Genomic DNA, 21438 nt, shown 5'->3' with positions numbered 1-21438 from the left:
ACAGTATATTCAAAGAAATCTAAGCTTTTTCTAACTTATTCCTCAAATTTTTTTCAGCTTCTATTTATTACTCAATTCCAAAGCCACTTTCACATTTTTAAGTATTTTTTTACAGCAGATAAAAATGACCCCTACCATTCACAATTAATTTTCATGCAGATATCATGAACTTCCAAATGCCTAAATTTTATTATAGCATGTAATTTTTGATGAAATGTAATAAAGTGTAACTAGAAAGCATGTTATATAAACAAGAATTATTTTAATCACTTTGTAATACAGTGAAAAATACTTAATAGACACTTAGTGAAGTTTTTTAATTTAAATGCAACAGAAATAGCACTGGTTTCAACAAACAGGAAGTCTCTAATTTATTTCTGTCCCTAGATAAATAAGTAATATTATAAAAATCTTAATTTTCCATTTTTGAAATTCAATATTTTCCTGACTTTTCAGGATTGTTGTAATGATTCAGTGGTATAATCAACATTATGAAAAACAGTGTAATTAGAAGGTAGCTCTAATTAGATGACATAGTAACAGAGGAGCTATACCAATAGACTAAATATAACATGCTATTTTGTACTAAAAGTGTAGCCAAAGCATTAGAATGGGAAATTTAAAAATTGATCATGTCAATTTCAACTTGTTTTGCTTAGTTTCCTTAGCTATTTGGTGTCTTAGCCCTTCTTGTTGGCATAAATAAAGCAGTCGTTCCTACTGAATTTCTGGATTTAAAATGCATCTCAATAGTCACCAAGTGTGTGATAATGTATAGGAATAGAAACGACACTGGATTAAGAATAAGGCGACCTAGATTTTAGCTATACCTCTCTTGCTAATTTGGATAGAGGGTGTGTGTGTGTGTGTGTGTGTGTGTGTGTGTGTATTCTCCAGGGGCCTGATTTACAGGTAGGAAACAGGAATCTCAATGAAGCCAACTGATCTTAGGACACCTAAAGCAGAAACGAAATGGAAACACGGAGTTAGTCAAGAATCAAGTCTCAACAAAACCAGGATATCTTATTTCCATTTAAGAATTTGTTATTCTGCTGTTTCAGCAGGTAGAAAATCCAAAATCAGAAAGAAACTTGGAAATACATTCATTTATTTAATAACAATTTTTGACTGCTTACTATGTTCTAAGAAGCACTTAAAAGAGAGACCATAGACCAAATTCTTCTCATAGCTTCAGCTGAATTTGATTTATATTTTCCTCTCAAGCAGTGTTTTCCTGTTCCCAGAATTGTTGCAAAGGTTTTGGGAAGTCTCTGATATCTAATTATCTGGGTAGACCTTGGGTACATCATTTTACCTCCCCAGTCTTCAATTTGCTTATTGATAAAATAAGGATATTGAAATAAATAATCTCCAAGGTCCCTTCTAGCTCTAATATTTTGTGATTCTATGTTTGTAAATTCACAATCTATAGGCCACTTTGAACTGCTAGGAAAGATATATGGATAAGCCATCAAAATCAGAAGGGTGGGCCTTATGAAAGGGAAAAGAGGCAAGGAAAATTAGCTTTCTCCTTTTTGTACAGCAAGAAGTGATATTCAATATTTGAAATTTTTATTTCTTTTCATGTTATGAAATATTAAAATGTGTCATAAAAACACTGAATGAGAAATAGCAAATAAAATGTTGTAATGAATTGGAGGTGAGTCTATTCTTATAAACAATTCTGGTCTTGTTATTAGGCTGTTTTATTGAGGTAGAATGATAACCACAATTTCTTGGAACATTTTGCTGTCCACATCAATATGTGAATATCTATGTTCAAGAAAACAGAGTATAAATTGTTGTACATATGAGTAAACATCTAATAATATGTTGGCAATTGGATAACTCCATTCATGCATATTCTTGTTTATGCAACAAGGAATGTTTTACCTACTGATTTTTCCCCAAGCCTATACCTTGTTTTAATATAAAGTTATTGCATAAGTGCTTTATTCTTACCTGATCCTTCTATTTCTAGGTCTTTGCTGTTCTTGCTAGAACATACATGAAAATTTTGTTTGCTAATATTCATTCTAATTGAGGAGTGTATCAGTAGCAAGGTTAGTCTTAGGTTTAAACAATTCCAAAAATTTTAAGAGTTTCATATTCCTCCCTCTCGCTACCCCCATCTTCAACTTTTTTCTTTGCTTTGCCATGCCCTCCACTTCCTTGGTTGATTTGCTGATGTCACTTTGTTTTAGTAACATTGGAAATGTTGTAGAAAGGTCAACATAGCTTATTTCTATGCCGTTGGACTGCCTTTATTCCATTATTTATGCTGTACTGTATCTTGAAGTTTTTGATCAGTATCTCCCTTTTGAATTGAAAAAAACATGAAAGGAGTCCACCCAATAGTTATTGCCCCACAAAATGACTTTCCTTGAAAGTCTACTTGTCCTCTACTTCTTTATTGCCATCAAATAGAAAAAAAGAATCTGACAAAAACACTGAGACCCATTTCAAAGGAAAGCTGGAAAATGACTGGAACTTGAACAGACTTTGCACATAAAAATTGTTTTCCTAATATTTCATCCTTCGCTCATTAGTTAATTTGTTAGCTGCCAAGAGATTAAAATATGATAGATCCCATTCCCATCTCCAGGGATGGATTCAATCAGCATAAAGATAAGGACTTCCATAGTTTGGGCAAGGAATTCTCTCTCTCTACCCCACTCCCCTTATTGGATCTGAATGACAAATTATGTAGCCCTGGACCAGTACTGAGCTACAGAACATGAAGAGGGACATAAAATAACAGACTGGGTCCTTGAAGATATCATTGACCCTCAATATGTCTACCCTATTACTAGACTTTCCAAACATGTGAGCCAATAAATTCTTATATTTTAAAGCATGTTTTAGTTGAGTAGTTTGCAACTTAAAGCTTCCTAACTTCTACATCTTGCCTTTTAAAAGTCTATTCTTAAGCATTTTACATAGTTTTATGTCAGTTAGCCTGCTTCTTACAAATTAGATGTTGAAAATGAGTCTATCTTAGATGCAAGAAAATAGAGAATTCTTAACCGAGGTGAGATGTGCTTCTAATTTTCCTGGAAATGTGAAAAAACTTACTGACACTAGAATATTTTAAAAAATTGTACTATTGAGAGTACAACAAAGAACGAAGTTTCAAATTTCTCAGAAAACAAAAAAAAACTTAATGAGGGATTTGCCATTGGTATTTCACAGCACATTTATCTGTCATAATATTGCAGTTGGGATGATATCTTAGATGATATGTGTTAGAATTGCTTTATGTGCAAAGGCCAACAAGAAGCTCTCCCATAGCACCTCTTGACATTAAAAAAAAAGTTACAGGTATAATGGCTCAATGAAAGATCCTAGAGGTCTTTTATTGTACATTCAAATATCATTTCTATCATCCAAGAGATTTTTGGTAACAGGGAGAGTAGAAAATAGGAAAGGCATGATTCAGAAATATGCATTTCTTAGAAATATTAGCAGTATATATACCATAGAAAGTTACACCACATGTTTCCGTGATTTGGAGGGTACATTATTCTTAGGGAAGTGTCCCTTTGAGAGATCACACTCCTCAAAATCCATCCAAATATACCTCGAGAATTGTTGTTAGAATTCATATCATCTAATCAACAAGTAATCTTAATTAACCCCACGACATTAACGGCCAGCAGTTTTAGCTTACTCAGAGATTCCAGGACAAGCTCCCTGTAGAAAGCATTGTATTTGAAAAATAACTTATAAATGATTTAAAGCAAAAGATGAAAAATAAAACTGCGAAGTCTCCAGTACATTGTGAATGAAGGAAATAAGAAGCAACCATTGTCCAATTTCCACACCCAATGGGCTGGAATAGTGACTCCCTTCTCTGTGTTCCCATAGCACGTTGTTTATTTCCTGAATAATATCATGTTATTTATTACTGTGTTTTACTGTCAGACACAATAGGAAATAGTTTTCTAACTAGAAAAGCAATATTATTTTTGGGGCTGTCTCAAGTGGTGTATATAATGGGCTAAGCAAGTATAATTTTAATTCTGATGAAACATTTCCCATTTTCCGCATAAATTCCTGGTGTATTGAAATGATGTAGTGATTTATAAAGTATTTGGCCTTAGTTCTAACCATAATCAAGATGTCAATTTTCTCAGTTAACACCATGATTTGGCATAAAAGATGTTTATGATGAGAATTCATAAGTAGCTCCATGGGAATCAGAAAACAAAAGTCCTGGAATGAAGCTGAGTTGAGAACTTAAGAGGACACACATATATTGAACACAGTATCTCTAACAAAGTGACATAGATCTATTTTATACAATAATGTCACTGCCATTCCAAATTATTTTTGTTGAGCTGTCCACGTGGGTAGTAGCTCTTCCCCTGAGAGAGTATTCAACTTGTCACTTGCTTTTTTACAGAACTTATAGACAAAATTCATATGTAATTCAATTCAACCAACAATTATTGAGGATTAATTTGTGCCTATGTGCCAGAAACTTTAATAGTTATAGTAGATTAATAAAATGTAAACCTTTAAGATGTTCATATCTTCCACAAATTAATAAAAACTTTCTTGATTGTGAGCTAGACTTGATATCAAATTATTTGTACATATCTGATACAGATCTCAAATTCTATCTCTGCCCAGACCTTTTGCAGTATGTGTGACAATACTATTTGCCTACAATATTTTTCCTTTGCTCCCCAGACTAGAAAATTACTATTCCTTTGAGAATATTACTTTCTCTGTTAAGTTTTCCCCAGATATGCTAGTCATTATTTGTAGGTGATTCTACTACAGAGATCCAGAAAATATCATTAATTATGGAGCATTCTGAGTTTGTTTAGTACTTTCCATTTAAAATTTTAGGGATCTCAAAAATTTCCACTGAGAATATGCTTCTTAATAATTTAGATAGGATATTATATGCTGACATCTTGATTATGAGATTAACAGAGAAAGAATGCCAAGGCAGAGTTCATAAATCATGACATTATTTCAATACATCAAGAATCTAATCGAAAAATGGGAAATACGACATCAGAATTTCTGTAATGCCTGGCTTATCTCACCATATCAATATACGGTTATTGCACAATTGAGACAACTTCAAAATTGTATGTTCCTTTAGATTAGAAAACTGTTAGATATTTCTGATATGTTTATAAAACAGACTTCCTTTTTGAGACTGTCTTAATTGTGTGATAACAGTAGCATAGGTATGATGGGCCAAACAGGGCATGATTAGTAGCCTGAAGTCAAGTTTTCCTTTTTTAATTAGATACCTTATGCATTGAAATGATATTGTGATTTATAAACGTCTCAGCAATAGATTTAGACCATAATCAGAAAATAATGAAAAAGAATAAACTAATGACACAGGCAACAATATAAATTAATTTCATAGACATAATTATGAATAAAAGAAGTCAGACACAAAGACTATATACTCTATGACTTCATACATATTAAATTAATTTTGAGAAAATTTAATCTATCTTTATTGATGTCAGAATAATGGTTATCTGGGGATACTGATTAGGAGAAGGCACAAGGGAGTCTTTGGGTGCTTGAAATATTTTCTGTCTTATCTGGGTGACTACACACTGGCACACACATGTAAACTTTCATTGAGTTGTAAGCAAGATCTGTCTACTTTTCTGCCTGAAAGCTATACCTCAAAAAACTGTTTTAAAAGGAAGAAAACTCTTGCCCAGGAGTAAAGTAATAAAGGAGGTGGTATGTTTGCCAAAGAGTGGTATTATACAGTGAAAAGTATATTGATTCTTTTGGGGGGGGGTCATCTTAGTAACATACTGCAGTGTGTTGGGTTAGGATCAGCTCCACAGTTCCTATAAAGAGCTATTCATCCATGTTTGTTTACTGCTATACCAACACAATGGTTCCAAAATTTTTGTGAGAATAAACTTAGTACCATCCACACATTACTGCAGTTTAACTCAAATGGAATTTTGGAGCACAGGGAGACATTTTGAGATACTGAACAAACCACTGAGGCAGCCATTATCTTCTACTTTGAAATTCTTTAAGAACTTATTTTATATCAATCTTTGTATTAAGCAATATATGCCATGGAGAGGGAATGAGAAGTCAAATTTCTTAGAAATTTCTTCTAGTCATGATTTTCTTGATCAACCATGCTGTGTCTTGAGGTATTTGAAGTATAGAGGTCTGAGGAAATGGGATCTGTATGTTCTTACCTTTCTCAGAAAAAAGAATTTGGGAAGGAACAGAAAAATTTAAAACTTTGGATGGATCAGATTAACTAAGGCAAAAAGTTTAATAGTTGAATAAATAATAGTAAAGGGAAATTACCCTCTTTTTTATTGTGGTTCGTTGAAGAGTTGTTAAACCCTGGACACTGTAAAGGGCTAGGCCAAGAGGGGCCAGAAAGCAAAGAGTGATTGTGCCTATGTGTGTATAAGCCATAGTTTGAAATAATTCTTTTTTTGACTGTGTTATTCAAACCTCATTTTTCAATTTGGTGTGATGTTGAGAGATGTCTATATTTTCCTGGTGAATATCGCACCTTATTCTATTGATGAAGTAGCCTGCCCTTTTATATTGACTTCTTATGCAGCTTTACCCTCTTGCATATTTCTATGTATATCAAGCTCTCTTTGAAGTCAAGGGAGAGCATTCAGGGAACAAGATGAAAATCTGCTAGTTTGTTCATGTATATAAACAAACATCTTCTGTTTTATTGTTTCCCTGTGAACTCTTGCACAGAATTTAAAGATCCAAAGAAAAGCAAATAAGTAACATGATTCCAACTTGACCTTGAATTGTAATACGTATCAACAACTCCAGAGGTGGGATTAGGGAGTCTCTTCTGGTGTTGGAAAAACTGAAACCTAAAAGAATAAGTGTCAAAGAGAGTGTCACGATTCATTTACTCACTGCATATTCTGAACAAATATCCATGAATTAATTTTTCTTATATATTCTTCATAAAGAAGAGTTTACTGGCACTTGGTGACAAATTCAAAGAAGTCATCATTATATTCAGTCTTGCTAACGCAAAGGAGACACATCTTGAAACAGGGGATGCTTAAAATTTCATTTTATAACAAAACAAGTGGACACACTCAGATAGAATATGAGATGGCTTAGTTGTTTCCAGAGAACAATTTGTTCATTAGAAAACTGACTTTCTAAAAATTATTATAATAGCCCATAAATTTCTGTACAGCATTATTACTATAGTGTTGTCGATATTATTAAATATGTCATTATATTATTGCTGCCAGTCTTTCTGCACAGGAGATAAACAGCAAGCAGTTGTCAGTCTCAGCAATAAACTATAGTGGCAGTAAACTTAATCTGGTGTTAATTATGCCTGCGGAAAACTAAATCAAGCATCAAAAACCACAGATTATTTTAGGCTTCCTTTAGCATAAACATAAAGCCTTGAGGGTCCATAACATGTTACTTTTGTTGACAGTCTTCCATTTTTTGACCAATTGACTTCATGTTTCTGATATACTCTGTCTTGATTGCACTTAGCTCTATCTTCTCTTGGCCTCCAAGCAGCAGTTCGTTAATCCTTCCTACTTTTGTGTATTTAAGCAAGATTACAAACTTCAAATACCTTGTAAAATGAACCTTTATACAACCTTTCAAAACCACTTAAGTGATCCAGTGATGGAAGTGCCAGCCTTGTAAGTAAATACAGAACATTTTGGAAATCATGCCAAGTGTTTATTTATGAGCCATTTGTAATTACTAAGCAAGAATGAATGAAAGCCCTGGAAAATGTAAAACGGCAGAGCATACTGCATTAAATTACTATTTACCCACAATGAGGAAAGGATAACACTGTTTTCTTAAAGCCTGTTCTAACTGAGGAGTGTGATTATGTTCTATAAGATCATTGATAAGTAAATTAAGATTTTTAAACTGCAGAAACTTTGGTACACTTGTAAAAGAATGTCACTACAAAGAGCAAGCAAACAGATATGAACAATGGCCATACTTCTTTATAAGAGTTTCTTAAAGTTTTATACACCTAAATGATGACTGATCAAGTAATAAAATTTTTATTTTGTCTCTTTAAGGTTTTTTTTTTTTTTTAAGGATTCTATAATATACTCCTTGAACTCTCCTCTTTCATTTCTCAAGCAGGGCAGAAACCCTCTATGCTTCTGTGCTTTCTCAGGAGTTACTTTCTATCTCCTCCCTCCTTCCCTCCCTTCCCTCCTTCCCTCCCTTCCTTCCTTCCTTCCTTCTTTCCTTCCTTCCCTCTTTCCTCCCTCCCTTCCTTCCTTCCCTCTTTCCTCTTGCCTGCTTTCCTGTCTACCTTCCTGCCTTCTTCATCTCCATTCTTCCTACCTTTCAGCTCTCTCTCCCTCCCTCTCTCAACTTTATTTCTCTCTCTCCATCTCCACCTCTCTGCATTCCTATGAACATTTCTTAAGCACCTACTCTGTATGAGGTCTTGAAGTCACAACATGAAGTAAGGTAAAGTCCTTGCGCTCAAGGAGATCATAACTTAGAGAGAGAAATGGACATGAACATCAAAAAATACAATGTAGAATTCTATAATTAAAAAAAAAACATAGAGTAAGTACTCTAATAGAAATATTTACTGGTGCTATAAGAAAACAGAGAATGGGCATATAGATCACACTGACTGGAGGAAGTGATCAAGAAGGATTCTTGGAGATTGTAATGCTTATGATGGACTTTAAAGGACAGATAAGCGTTCATTGCAGCAATATTCACAATAGCCAAGATATATTTATACACACAAACAGTGAAATATTATTCACCCTTAAAAAAGAAAGAAATTCTGCAATTTGTGACAACATAAATGCAGCTAGAAGACATTATGTTAAGCAGAATAAGCAGGACACAGAAAGGAAAATACTATGACACCACTAATATGTGAAATCTAAAATAGTCAAACTCATAGAAACAGAAAGTAGGGTGGTGTTTGCCAGGGGCTGAGGGAAAAGGGAAATTAGATGATTTTGGTCAAAGACTACAAAGCTTAAGTTATGCAAGATGTATAAGTTCTGAAGTTCTAGTGTACAGCATGGTGACATAGGCTAAAAGGATAGATCTTAAATCAAGTCTTCTCACCACACACACACACACACACACACACACACACAATGGTAACTATGTAGAGATGATAGATACGATAATTAACTGGAATGTAGTGATCATTTCAAAATCTATATGTATATCAAAACATCTCGTTGTACACTTTAAATGTATACATTTTTATATGTTAATATCTCAATAAAGCAGAACAGATAGGAGTTACATATAATGGATGGATGAAGGGCACCATAAGCAGTAAAATGAACATATACAACAGCATGATGTTATCAGGCATTCAAAATGCTTTCTGGAACCTATATACAGTATAATGAGAGGAGAGCTTGCATGTGGAGTATGGTAGGGGACAAGACCACAGAAACAGACATTAGTCAGAATATGAAGTGCCTTATGTGCTAAATTTAGGAAACTGACTTCAGCCTGGAAGATCTGGGCAGCCTTTGAAAGATTTTCAGCATGCAAATGGCAGAATCATGTTATGGATGTGTAAAAGATCACTTTAGAATTAGTGTGAAGGAATGGAGGATGAGATAACTTAAGGCAGGAAACCAGGTTAGGGACTGATGCAACAAGTAGGCAAGCATGGATGAGACTTGTATAAAGAAATGGCTTTGGAAGAACAAAGGAAGGAATAGATTTGTGAGTTATTGAGTATGTGTTCTCTCAGGACTCAGTTATATCCTGTAACTGTCCTGATTTAGTTATATCCCATACTTGTTTCAAAGCATTTATGACATATGGAGTTGGTGGTATAGTGGTGAGCATAGCTGCCTTTCAAAGCATTTATGACAGTTGTAGCTATTATTCAGTCATACCATATACAGTGTCTTGCACAAAACCTTTTACATAGAAAGTGCTCAATAAATGTTTTTGAATAAAATAAAGTGACCTAGAATGTCAAAAAATTGTGGTTCAGAAAATGAGGTGCTGAAGTTTGCTTTTCAGAGATGGAGCAGTTCTAAATTATTGCAAATTCCAGAGTGTATTTATGGAAGTGAGTAGATGAAGTGAAAGGTGACTGAAAAACAAGTGATCATGAGACAAAGGTGCTAAATGGGTTATCTAGGTGGATATTGACTTGAGCATGTATTAAGGAATCTGTGCTCATGATGGTTTCTGAGGAGGCATGATCGTGATGAAACTTGGTCTGTTTCTGGCCTCTACAAAATTGGTTTCTAGTAAAGTGTTCATGCATAAGCAATTGTGAATAGCAAATATATGCATACATGAATGCTAATATTATTAAAAATAAATCAGACTGTGAGATGTGAAGGGTCACTGAGATAATTGTTTAAAATTAAAACAATAATAATAAAGCAAACAACAATATAATGATATTGGCCAGTTGCAGCCCTTGGTTTATGAGACTTATCTAAACATATACGTGTAAGGAAAATTGTCTTGCCACAGATAAACAATAATTTTAGTAGACAGAATGTGCCTTTTAAAATAGAGGTTTATTACATCCCATATTTACATGTTTTGGAGTCAAACCTTACTGTTTCAAACAACAGGAAAAATATTAATTAATGTCAAATTTTAAAATATTTTCTAGTATATTTAGAAAGACAAATTAACCATGTTTTGTCCTTCAGAGCAGCATTCCCAAACTTTATGTTTGTGGCACATGTACAAAATGATGATATTTGAGCATCATATTGGAGGAAAATAGACCAGACTGTTCATGGTCACAGGGCCTGGTACTAGGCTGCCTGGCTGTGTAGTGCCATCCTGAAGGCTGAGAGGATCAATGTCTTGGTACTCCTGTAACCCATTTTTGGCTCATAATAGGGAAACTCTGTCTTAAAATTTCTGGCTTTTAGAATGCACAAAACTATTTGTGATTAACACATCAATTTAAGAACTATTAAAAGTTCAGTTCAATAATGAAGAATATATGGTTCCTGCACTAAAAGGATCAGTGTGAAGAGTGTTGGCCTCTGCTCATGTGATTATATCTGTTCTAAGAAAAAGAGAGATCTCTAAAAAGTATTGAAACAATTTAGGTAAAACTTCCCTTGTTTATAGTCTCATTCTTCTTAGAAGGTACGTTTTCTCATGAATAAAACAGCTCCAGTCAAGTTTTCCCAAATGTCACATAAATTTGTTCTGAAGTAACAAAAGCAATCAAAAAGAATGACAGTATTCCTTTTAAGAGGTACTGATAGAGTGTTAACATCCTATGTTATATAATTGCTTCTAATCACTATTGATTACTAGTTTCCTTTATCCTTAAATAAGTGCTCTACCAATAAGATTCCATTTCCTTATTTTTGTTTTGGTTTACTTTGTATGAGGGGACAGACCCCCAAAAATATATTACTATAATTTTGTGTCAAGAGCATTCCACCTATGTTTTCTTCTAGAAATTTTATGGTTTTCAGTGTTACATTTTGGTGTTTACTCCATTTTGAGTTTATTTTTGTATATGGTATGAGAACATGTTCTAATTTCATTCTTTTACATGTAGCTGCCCAGTTTTCCCAGCATCACTTATTGAAGAGACTGTCTTCTCTACATTGTATATTCTGACCTCCTTGTAGTAGATTAACTGATCATAAGTGCATGGGTTTATTTCTGGGCTCTATATTCTGCATCATTGATCTACGTGTCTGTTTTTGTGTCAGTGCCATACCATTTTCATTACTCTAGCTTTGTAATATATTCTGAAGTCCGAGAGAATGATACCTTCAGCTTTGTTCTTTTTTCTCAAGATTGCTTTGGTTATTCAGGGTTCTGTGGTTTCCTGTGAACTATAGGATAATTTCTTCCAGTTCTGTGAAAAATGTCATGGATATTTTGATAGGGATTGCATTAAACCTGTAGATTGCTTTGAATAGTATTGAAATTCTAAAAATATTATTTTTTCAAATTCATGAACATGGATATCTTTTCATTTCTTTGTATCATCTTCGATTTCCTTCATCAATGTCTTATAATTTTCAGAGCATAGCACTTTCACTACCTTGGTTAAGTTTATTCCTAGATATTTTATTCTTTTTGATGCAATTGTAAATGGGATTGTTTTCTTGCCTTTTCTTCCTGATAGTTGATAGAAAAGCAACAGTTTTCTGTATATTCTTCTTGTATCCTGAAATATAATTTACTGAATTCACTTATTAGTTCTAATAGTTTTTGATGGAGAATTTTAAGTTTATCTATATATAGTATCATGCCACCTGCAAATAGTGATAATTTTATTTCTTCCCTTTCAATTTGGATGCACTTATTTATTTTTCTTGTCTGATTGCTGTGGCTAGAATTTACAATACTATGTTAAATAAAAGTGGTGAGAGTGGTTTTCCTTGTCTTGTTTCTGATTTTACATGAAAAACTCTCAGCTTTTCATTATTCAGTATGATGTTAGCTGTGGGTTTGTCATAATGTCTTTATTATGTTGAGATATGTTCTCTCAATACCGACCTTGATGACAGTTTTTTTTTTTTAATAATGAGCGGATGTTGAATTTTGTCAAATCTATTTTCTGCATCTATTGAGATCATCACATGATTTTTATTCTCTGATTTGTTTATGTGGTGTATCACATTGATTGATTTACCGATATTGAGACATTCTTACATCCCTGGAATAAACCACACTTGATCTTGGTATATAATCCTTTTTATATATTGTTAAATTCAGTTTTCAAGTATTTTGTTAAGAATTTTTACATCTATATACATCAGAGTTACTAGCCTGTAATTTTTTTTTTCTTTTTACTGTCTTTGTCTGGTTTTGGTATTAAAGTAATTGTGATTTCGTAGAATAAATTTGGGAATATACCATTTTCTTCAAGTTTTTTGAATATTTTGAGAAGGATAGGTATTATCTCTTCTTTATAAGTTTGGTAGCATTCCTCTGTGAAGCCATCCAGTCCTGGACTTTTGCTTGCTGGAAATTTTATTTTTTATCACAAATGTAATTTCACTACTAGTGATTGGTTTGTTAAGATTGTATCTTTCTTCCTGATTCAGTTTGGAAAATTGTATGCTTCTAGAAATTTTTACATTTATTCCAGGGTGTCTAATTTGTTGGCATATAATTGTTCATAATACTTTCTTATTGTTTTTTGTATCTCTGCAATAGTACTTGTAATTTCTCTTCGTCCACTTCTTATTCTGTAAATTTGGGTCTTCCCATTTTTTTTCCCTAATGAATCTGGCTAAAGACTAATCAATTTTGTTTACCTTTGCAAAAAAACCCTCGGTTTTATTGATCTTTACTATTTTTTGTCTCTAATTTATTCTCTCACTCATCTTTATTATTTCTTTCCTTCTGCTGATTTTGGGCTTTGTTCATCGTTTTCTAATTTCTTTAGATAGTAAGTTAGGTTGTTTATTTGAGGTTTTTTTGTTTGTTTCATGAGGTAGGTCTGTATCACTATAAATTTCACTCTTAGAACTACTTTTGCTGTGTCCCATAGATTTTGGAAAGTTGTGTTTTTATCTTCATTTGTCTCAAGGTACTTTCCGGTTTCCTCTTTCATTTCTTCATTGAATCATTGGTTTTTTAGTAGCATATCATTTATTCTCCATGTGTTTTTGTTTTTCACATTTTTCTTATTTTAATTGATCTCTAGTTTCGTACCACTGTAATCAGAAAAAAAAACGCTTGTTATAATTTCTACACTCTTAAATTTGTTGAGACTTATTTAGTGGCCTACCATGTGATCTATCCTGGAGAACGTTCCATGTGAACATGAAAAGAAGGTGTATTATTCTCTTCTTACATGGAATGTCCTGTAGATGTCTTTCAAGAACAACTGCTCTATTGCCTTGTATAAGACCAGTGTTTCCTTATTGATTTTCTGTCTGAATGATCTGTTCATTGATGTAAACAGGGTATTAAAATCCCCTAATATTATATTATTATCAATTTCTCCCTTTATGTCTGTTAATATTTGCTTTTATATTTAGGTGATCTCATAATAGATGCATATTGGTGGGGACAAGATGGCAGAGGAGTAAGACGTGGAGATCACCTTCCTCCCCACAAATACATCAAAAATACATCTACATGTGGAACAACTCCTACAGAACACCTACTGAATGCTGGCAGAAGAATTAAGACTTCCCAAAAGGCAAGAAAATCCTCACGTACCTGGGTAGGGCAAAAGAAAAAGAAAAAAACAGAGACAAAAGAATAGGGATGGAACCTGCACCTCTGGGAGGGAGATGTGAGGGAGGAAAAGTTTCAACACACTGGGAAGCCCCTTCATTCGCAGAGATGGGGTGGGGTGGGACAGCTTCAGAGCCAAAGAGGAGAGCACAGCAACAGGGGTGCAGAGGGCAAAGCAGAGAGACTCCTGCACAGAGGATAGGTGCCAACCAGCACTCACCAGCCTGAGAGGTTTGTCTGCACACCCACCAGGGCAGGTGGGGACTGGGAGCTGAGGCTTGGGCTTCAGAGGTCACAGCCCAGGGAGAAGACTGGGGTTGGCAGTGTGAAGACAGCCTGAAGGGGGCTAGTGGGCCACAGTTAACCAGGAGGGAGTCCAGGAAATAGTCTGGACTTGCCTAAAAAACAAGAGACAATTGTTTCAGGGTGTGAGAGGAGAGGGGATTCAGAGCACTGCCTAAACGAGCTCCAGAGACAGGTGTGAGCCACAGCTATCAGCGAGGACACAAGAGACGGGCATGAAATGCTAAGGTTGCTGCCACTGCACCAAGAAACCTGTGTGCAAGCACAGGTCACCACACAGAGTCCACCCACCCCCTCCGGGACACTGTGTAGCACAACACTGCCAGGGTCCCAAGATCCAGGGACAACATCGCTGGGAGAACACATGGTGCACCTCAGGCTGTTGCAATGACACGCCAGCCTCTGTGGCTGAAGGCTCAGTCCACATTCCAATTACGACTACCGTACTCCCCACCTCCCTGGCCTGAGAGACCAAGAGAACCCTAATCAGCTGCTGCTTTAACCCCCTCCTGTCTGGGTAGGGAGCAGATGCCTGAGGGTACATGCAGAGGCAGGGCCAAAACCAAAGCTGAACCCCAGGAACTGTGTGAACAAAGAAGAGAAAGGGAAATTGCTCCAGGCAACCTCAGGAGTAGCAGATTAAATCCCCACAATCAATGTGATGAACCCTGAATCTGTAGAATACCTGAATAGACAATGAATATTCCCAAAATTGAGTGGGTGGAATTTGGGAGCAAATGTAGACTTGGGGTATGCTGTCTGCAACTGATTTGTTTCTGATTTTATGGTTATCTTAGTTTAGATTTTAGAGCTTGTTATCATTGGTAGATTTGTTTATTGGTTTGGTTGCTCTACTCTTTTACTTTATTTTTTATTTTTCTTATTTTTTATTTTCTTATTTTTTATTTTATTAATTTAATATCATTTTATTAGAATTGTTTTCTTCCTTTTCTTCTGAGCCGTGTGGCTGACAGGGTTTTTGTGCTCCAGCAGGGTGTCAGGCCTGAGCCTCTGAGGTGGGAGAGCCGAGTACAGGGCATTGGACCACAGGAGACCTCCCAGCTCCATGTGATATCAATCAGGGAGAGCTCTCCCAGAGATCTCTGTCTCGACTTTAAGACCCAGCTCCACCAAACTGCCAGCAAGCTCCAGTGCAGGATGCCCCATGCCAAACAATTAGCAAGACAAGAACACAATCCCACCCATTAGCAGACAGGCTACCTAAAACCAAGTAAGTTTACAGACACCCAAAAACATACCACTGGACACGGCCCTGCCCACCAGAAAGACAAGATACAGTCCCACCCACCAGAACACAGGAACCAGTCCCCTGAACCAGGAAGCCTACACAAGCCACTGAACCAACCTCACCCAGTGGGGGCAGACACAAAAACAACAGGAACTAAAAACCTGCAGCCTGCAAAGAGGAGACCCCAAACACAGTATGTTAAACAAAATTAAAAGACAGAGAAACACACAGCAGATGAAGGAGCAAGCTAAAAACTCACCAGACCAAAAAATGCAAAAGAAATAGGCAGTCTACCTGAAAAAAAAATCAGAGTAATGATACTAAAAATGATCCAAAATCTCGGAAACACAATGGGAAAATACAAGAAACACTTAACAAGGACCTAGAAAAATTAAAGAGCAAACACATAATGATGAACAACACAATAAATGAAAGTAAAAATTCTCCAGAAGGAATCAATAGCAAAATAACTGAGGGAGAAGAACGGATAAGTGACCTGGAAGATAAAATAGTGGAAATAACTACTCCAGAGCAGAATAAAGAAAAAAAATGAGGACAGTCTCAGAGACTTCTGGACAACATTAAATGCACCAACATTCAAATTATAGGGGTCCCAGAAGAAGAAGAGAAAAGCAAAGGGTCTGAGAAAATATTTCAAGAGATTATAGTTGTAAACTTCCTTAACATGGGAAGGAAATAGTCAATCAAGTCCAGGAAGCAAAGAGATTCTTATACAGGATAACTCCAAGGAGGACCATGCCAAGACATATTAATCAAAGTCTCAAAAATTAAATACAAAGAAAAAATATTAAAAGGAGCAGGGGAAAGCAACAAATAACATACAAGGGAATCACCAAAGTTTAACAGCTGATCTTTCAGCAGAAACTCTGCAAGCCAAAAGGGAATGGCAGTACATATTTAAAGTGATGAAAGGGGAAAACCTACAACAAAGATTACTCAACCAAGCGAGGATCTCATTCAGATTCAAAGGAAAAATTAAAACCTTTACAGATAAGCAAAAGTTAAGAGAATTCAGCACCATCAAACCAGCTTTACAACAAATGCTAGAAGAATTTCTTTAGGCAGTAAACACAAGGGAAGGAAAAGACCTACAATAACAAACCCAAAACAATTAAGAAAATGGTAATAGGAACATACATATCAATAATTACCTTAAATGTAAAAGGATTAAAAGCTCCAACCAAAAGATATAGACTGGCTGAATGGATACAAAAGCAAGACCCATATATATGCTGTCTACAAGAGACCCACTTCAGACCTAGAGACACATACAGACTGAAAGTGAGGGGATGGAAAAAGATATTCCATGCAAATGGAAATCAAAAGAAAGCTGGAGTAGCAATTCTCATATCAGACAAAATAGACTTTAAAATAAAGACTATTACAAGAGACAAAGAAGGACACTATATAATGATCAAGGGATCGATCCAAGAGGAAGGTATAACAATTGTAAATATTTATGCACCCAACATAGGAGCACCTCAATACATAAGGCAAATACTAACAGCCATAAAAGGGGAAATCGACAGCAACACAATCATAGTAGGGGACTTTAACACCCCACTTTCACCAATGGACAGATCATCCAAAATGAAAATAAATAAGGAAACACAAGCTTTAAATGATACATTAAACAAGATGGACTTAATTGATATTTATAGGACATTCCACCCAAAAACAACAGAATACACATTTTTCTCAAGTGCTCATGGAACATTCTCTAGGATAGATCATATCTTGGGTCACAAACCAAGCCTTGGTAAATTTAAGAAAATTGAAATCGTATCAAGTATCTTTTCTGACCACAACGCTATGAGATTAGATATCAATTACAGGAAAAGATCTGTAAAAAATACAAACACATGGAGGCTACACAATACACTACTTAATAACGAAGTGATCACTGAAGAAATCAAAGGGGAAATCAAAAAATACCTAGAAACAAATGACAATGGAGACACGATAGCCCAAAACCTATGGGATGCAGCAAAAGCAGTTCTAAGAGGGAAGTTTATAGCAATACAATCTTACTTTAAGGAACAAGAAACATCTCAAATAAGCAACCTAACATTACACCTAAAGCAATGAGAGGAAGAAGAACAAAAAACCACCAAAGTTAGCAGAAGGAAAGACATCATAAAGATCAGATCAGAAATAAATAAAAAAGAAATGAAGGAGACAATAGCAAAGATCAATAAAACTAAAAGCTGGTTCTTTGAGAAGATAAACAACATTGATAAACCAGTAGCCAAACTCATCAAGAAAAAAAGGGAGAAGACTCAAATCTACACAATTTGAAATGAAAAAGGTGAAGCAACAACTGACACTGCAGAAATACAAAGGCTCATGAGAGATTACTACAAGCAACTATATGCCAATAAAATGGACAACCTGGAAGAAATGGACAAATTCTTAGAAAAGCACAACCTTCCAAGACAGAACCAGGAAGAAATATAAAATATGAAAAGACCAATCAGAAGCACTGAAATGGAAACGGTGATTAAAAATCTTCCAACGAACAAAAGCCCAGGAGCAGATGGCTTTACAGGTAAATTCTATCAAACATTTACAGAAGAGCTAACACCTATCCTTCTCAAAATTCCTAAACTCTTTCCACGAGGCCACCATCACCCTGATACCAAAACCATGCAAAGATGTCACAGAAAAGGAAAACTATAGGTCTAAATCACTGATGAACATCGATGCAAAAATCCTCAACAAAATAGTAGCAAAGAGAATCCAACAGCACATTAAAAGGATCATACACCATGATCAACTGGGGTTTATCCCAAGAATGCAAAGATTCTTCAATATATGCAAATCAATTAATGTGATACACCATAGTAACAAACTGAAGGATAAAATCCATATGATCATCTCAATAGATGCAGAAAAAGCTTTTGAAAAAATTCATCACCAATTTGTGATAAAACTCTCCAGAAAGTACACATAGAGGGAACCTACCTCAAAATAATGAAGGCCAAGTATGACAAACCCAGAGTCAACATCGTTCTCAATATTGAAAAATTGAAACCATTTTCTCTAAGATCAGGAGCAAGACAAGTTTGCCCACTATTTTTTTTAACATCTTTATTGGAGTATAATTGCTTTACAATGGTGTGTTAGTTTCTGCTTTATAACAAAGTGAATCAGTTATATATATACATATGTTCCCATATCTCTTCCCTCTTGCATCTCCCTTCCTCCCTCCCACCATCCCCATCCCACCCCTCTAGGTGGTCACAAAGCACAGAGCTGATCTCCCTGTGCTATGTGGCTGCTTCCCACTAGCTATCTATTTTACATTTGGTAGTGTATATTAGTTGTTCTCTTTGGTTTTTTTTTTTATACTGCAGGTTCTTATTAATCATTAATTTTTTTTTTTAAACATCTTTATTGAAGTATAATTGCCTTACAATAGTGTGTTAGCTTCTGCTTTATAACAAAGTTAATCAGTTATACATATACAATATGTTCCCATATCTCTTCCCTCTTGCATCTCCCTCCCTCCCACCCTCCCCATCCCACCCTCTAGGTGGTCACAAAGCACCGAGCTGATCTCCCTGTGCTATGCGGCTGCTTCCCACTAGCTATCTATTTTACATTTGGTAGTGTATATATGTCCATGACACTCTCTCACCCTGTCACATCTCACCCCACCCCCTCCCCATATCCTCAAGTCCATTCTCTAGTAGGTCTGTGTCTTTATTCCCGTCTTGCCACTAGGTTCTTCATGGCTTTTTTTTCCCTTAGATTCCGTATATATGTGTTAGCATACTGTATTTGATTTTCTCTTTCTGACTTACTTCACTCTGTATGACAGACTCTAACTCCATCCACCTCATTACAAATACCTCCATTTCATTTCTTTTTATGGCTGAGTAATATTCCATTGTATATATGTGCCACATCTTCTTTATCCATTCATCTGTCGATGGACATTTAGGTTGCTTCCATGTCCTGGCTATTGTAAATAGAGCTGCAATGAACATTTTGGTACATGACTCTTTTTGAACTATGGTTTTCTCAGGGTATATGCCCAGTAGTGGGATTGCTGGATCGTATGGTAGTTCTATTTGTAGTTTTTAAGGAACCTCCATACTGTTCTCCATAGTGGCTGTATCAATTTACATTCCCACCAACAGTGCAAGAGAGTTCCCTTTCCTCCACACCCTCTCCAGCATTTATTGTTTGTAGATTTTTTGATGATGGCCATTCTGACCGGTGTGAGATGATATCTCATTGTAGTTTTGATTTGCATTTCTCTAATGATTAATGATGTTGAGCATTCTTTCATGTGTCTGTAGGCCATCTGTATATCTTCTTTGGAGAAATGTCTATTTAGGTCTTCTGCCCATTTTTGGATTGGGTTGTTCATTTATTTGTTATTGAGCTGCATGAGCTGCTTGTAAATCTTGGAGATTAATCCTTTGTCAGTTGCTTCATTTGCAAATATTTTCTCCCATTCTGATGGTTGTCTTTTCGTCTTGTTTATGGTTTCCTTTGCTGTGCAAAAGCTTTTAAGTTTCATTAGGTCCCATTTGTTTATTTGTGTTCTTATTTCCATTTCTCTGGGAGCTGGGTCAAAAAGAATCTTGCTGTGATGTATGTCATAGAGTGTTCTGCCTATGTTTTCCTCTAAGAGTTTGATAGTGTCTGGTCTTACACTTAGGTCTTTAATCCATTTGGAGTTTATTTTTGTGCATGGTGTCAGGGAGTGTTCTAATTTCATACTTTTACATGTATCTGTCCAATTTTCCCAGCACCACTTATTGAAGAGGCTGTCTTTTCTCCACTGTATATGCTTGCCTCCTTTATCAAAGATAAGGTGACCATATGTGCGTGGGTTTATCTCTGGGCTTTCTATCCTTTTCCATTGATCTATATTTCTGTTTTTGTGCCAGTACCAAACTGTCTTGATTACTGTAGCTTTGTAATATAGTCTGAAATCAGGGAGCCTGATTCCCCCAGCTCCATTTTTCGTTCTCAAGATTGTTTTGGCTATTCGGGGTCTTTTGTGTTTCCATACAAATTGTGAAATTTTTTGTTCTAGTTCTGTGAAAAATGCCAGTGGTAGTTTGATAGGGATTGCATTGAATCTGTAGATTGCTTTGGGTAGTAGAGTCATTTTCACAATGTTGATTCTTCCAATCCAGGAACATGGTATATCTTTCCATCTATTTGTATCATCTTTAATTTCTTTCATCAGTGTCTTATAATTTTCTGCATACAGGTCTTTTGTCTCCTTAGGTAGGTTTATTCCTAGATATTTTATTCTTTTTGTTGCAATGGTAAACGGGAGTGTTTTCTTAATTTCACTTTCAGATTTTTCATCATTAGTGTATAGAAATGCAAGAGATTTCTGTGCATTAATTTTGTATCCTGCTACTTTACCAAATTCACTGATTAGCTCTAGGAGTTTTCTGGTAGCATCTTTAGGATTCTCTATGTATAGTATCATGTCATCTGCAAACAGTGACAGCTTTACTTCTTCTTTTCCGATTTGGATTCCTTTTATTTCTTTTTCTTCTCTGATTGCTGTGGCTAAAACTTCCAAAACTATGTTGAATAATAGTGGTGAGAGTGGGCAACCTTGTCTTGTTCCTGATCTTAGTGGAAATGGTTTCAGTTTTTCACCATTGAGGACAATGTTGGCTGTGGGTTTGTCAATC

Source organism: Balaenoptera musculus, chromosome X (genome assembly GCF_009873245.2).
Source record: "Balaenoptera musculus isolate JJ_BM4_2016_0621 chromosome X, mBalMus1.pri.v3, whole genome shotgun sequence".
Classification (NCBI taxonomy): domain Eukaryota; kingdom Metazoa; phylum Chordata; class Mammalia; order Artiodactyla; family Balaenopteridae; genus Balaenoptera; species Balaenoptera musculus.
Note: the sequence above shows the minus strand (reverse complement) of the source record.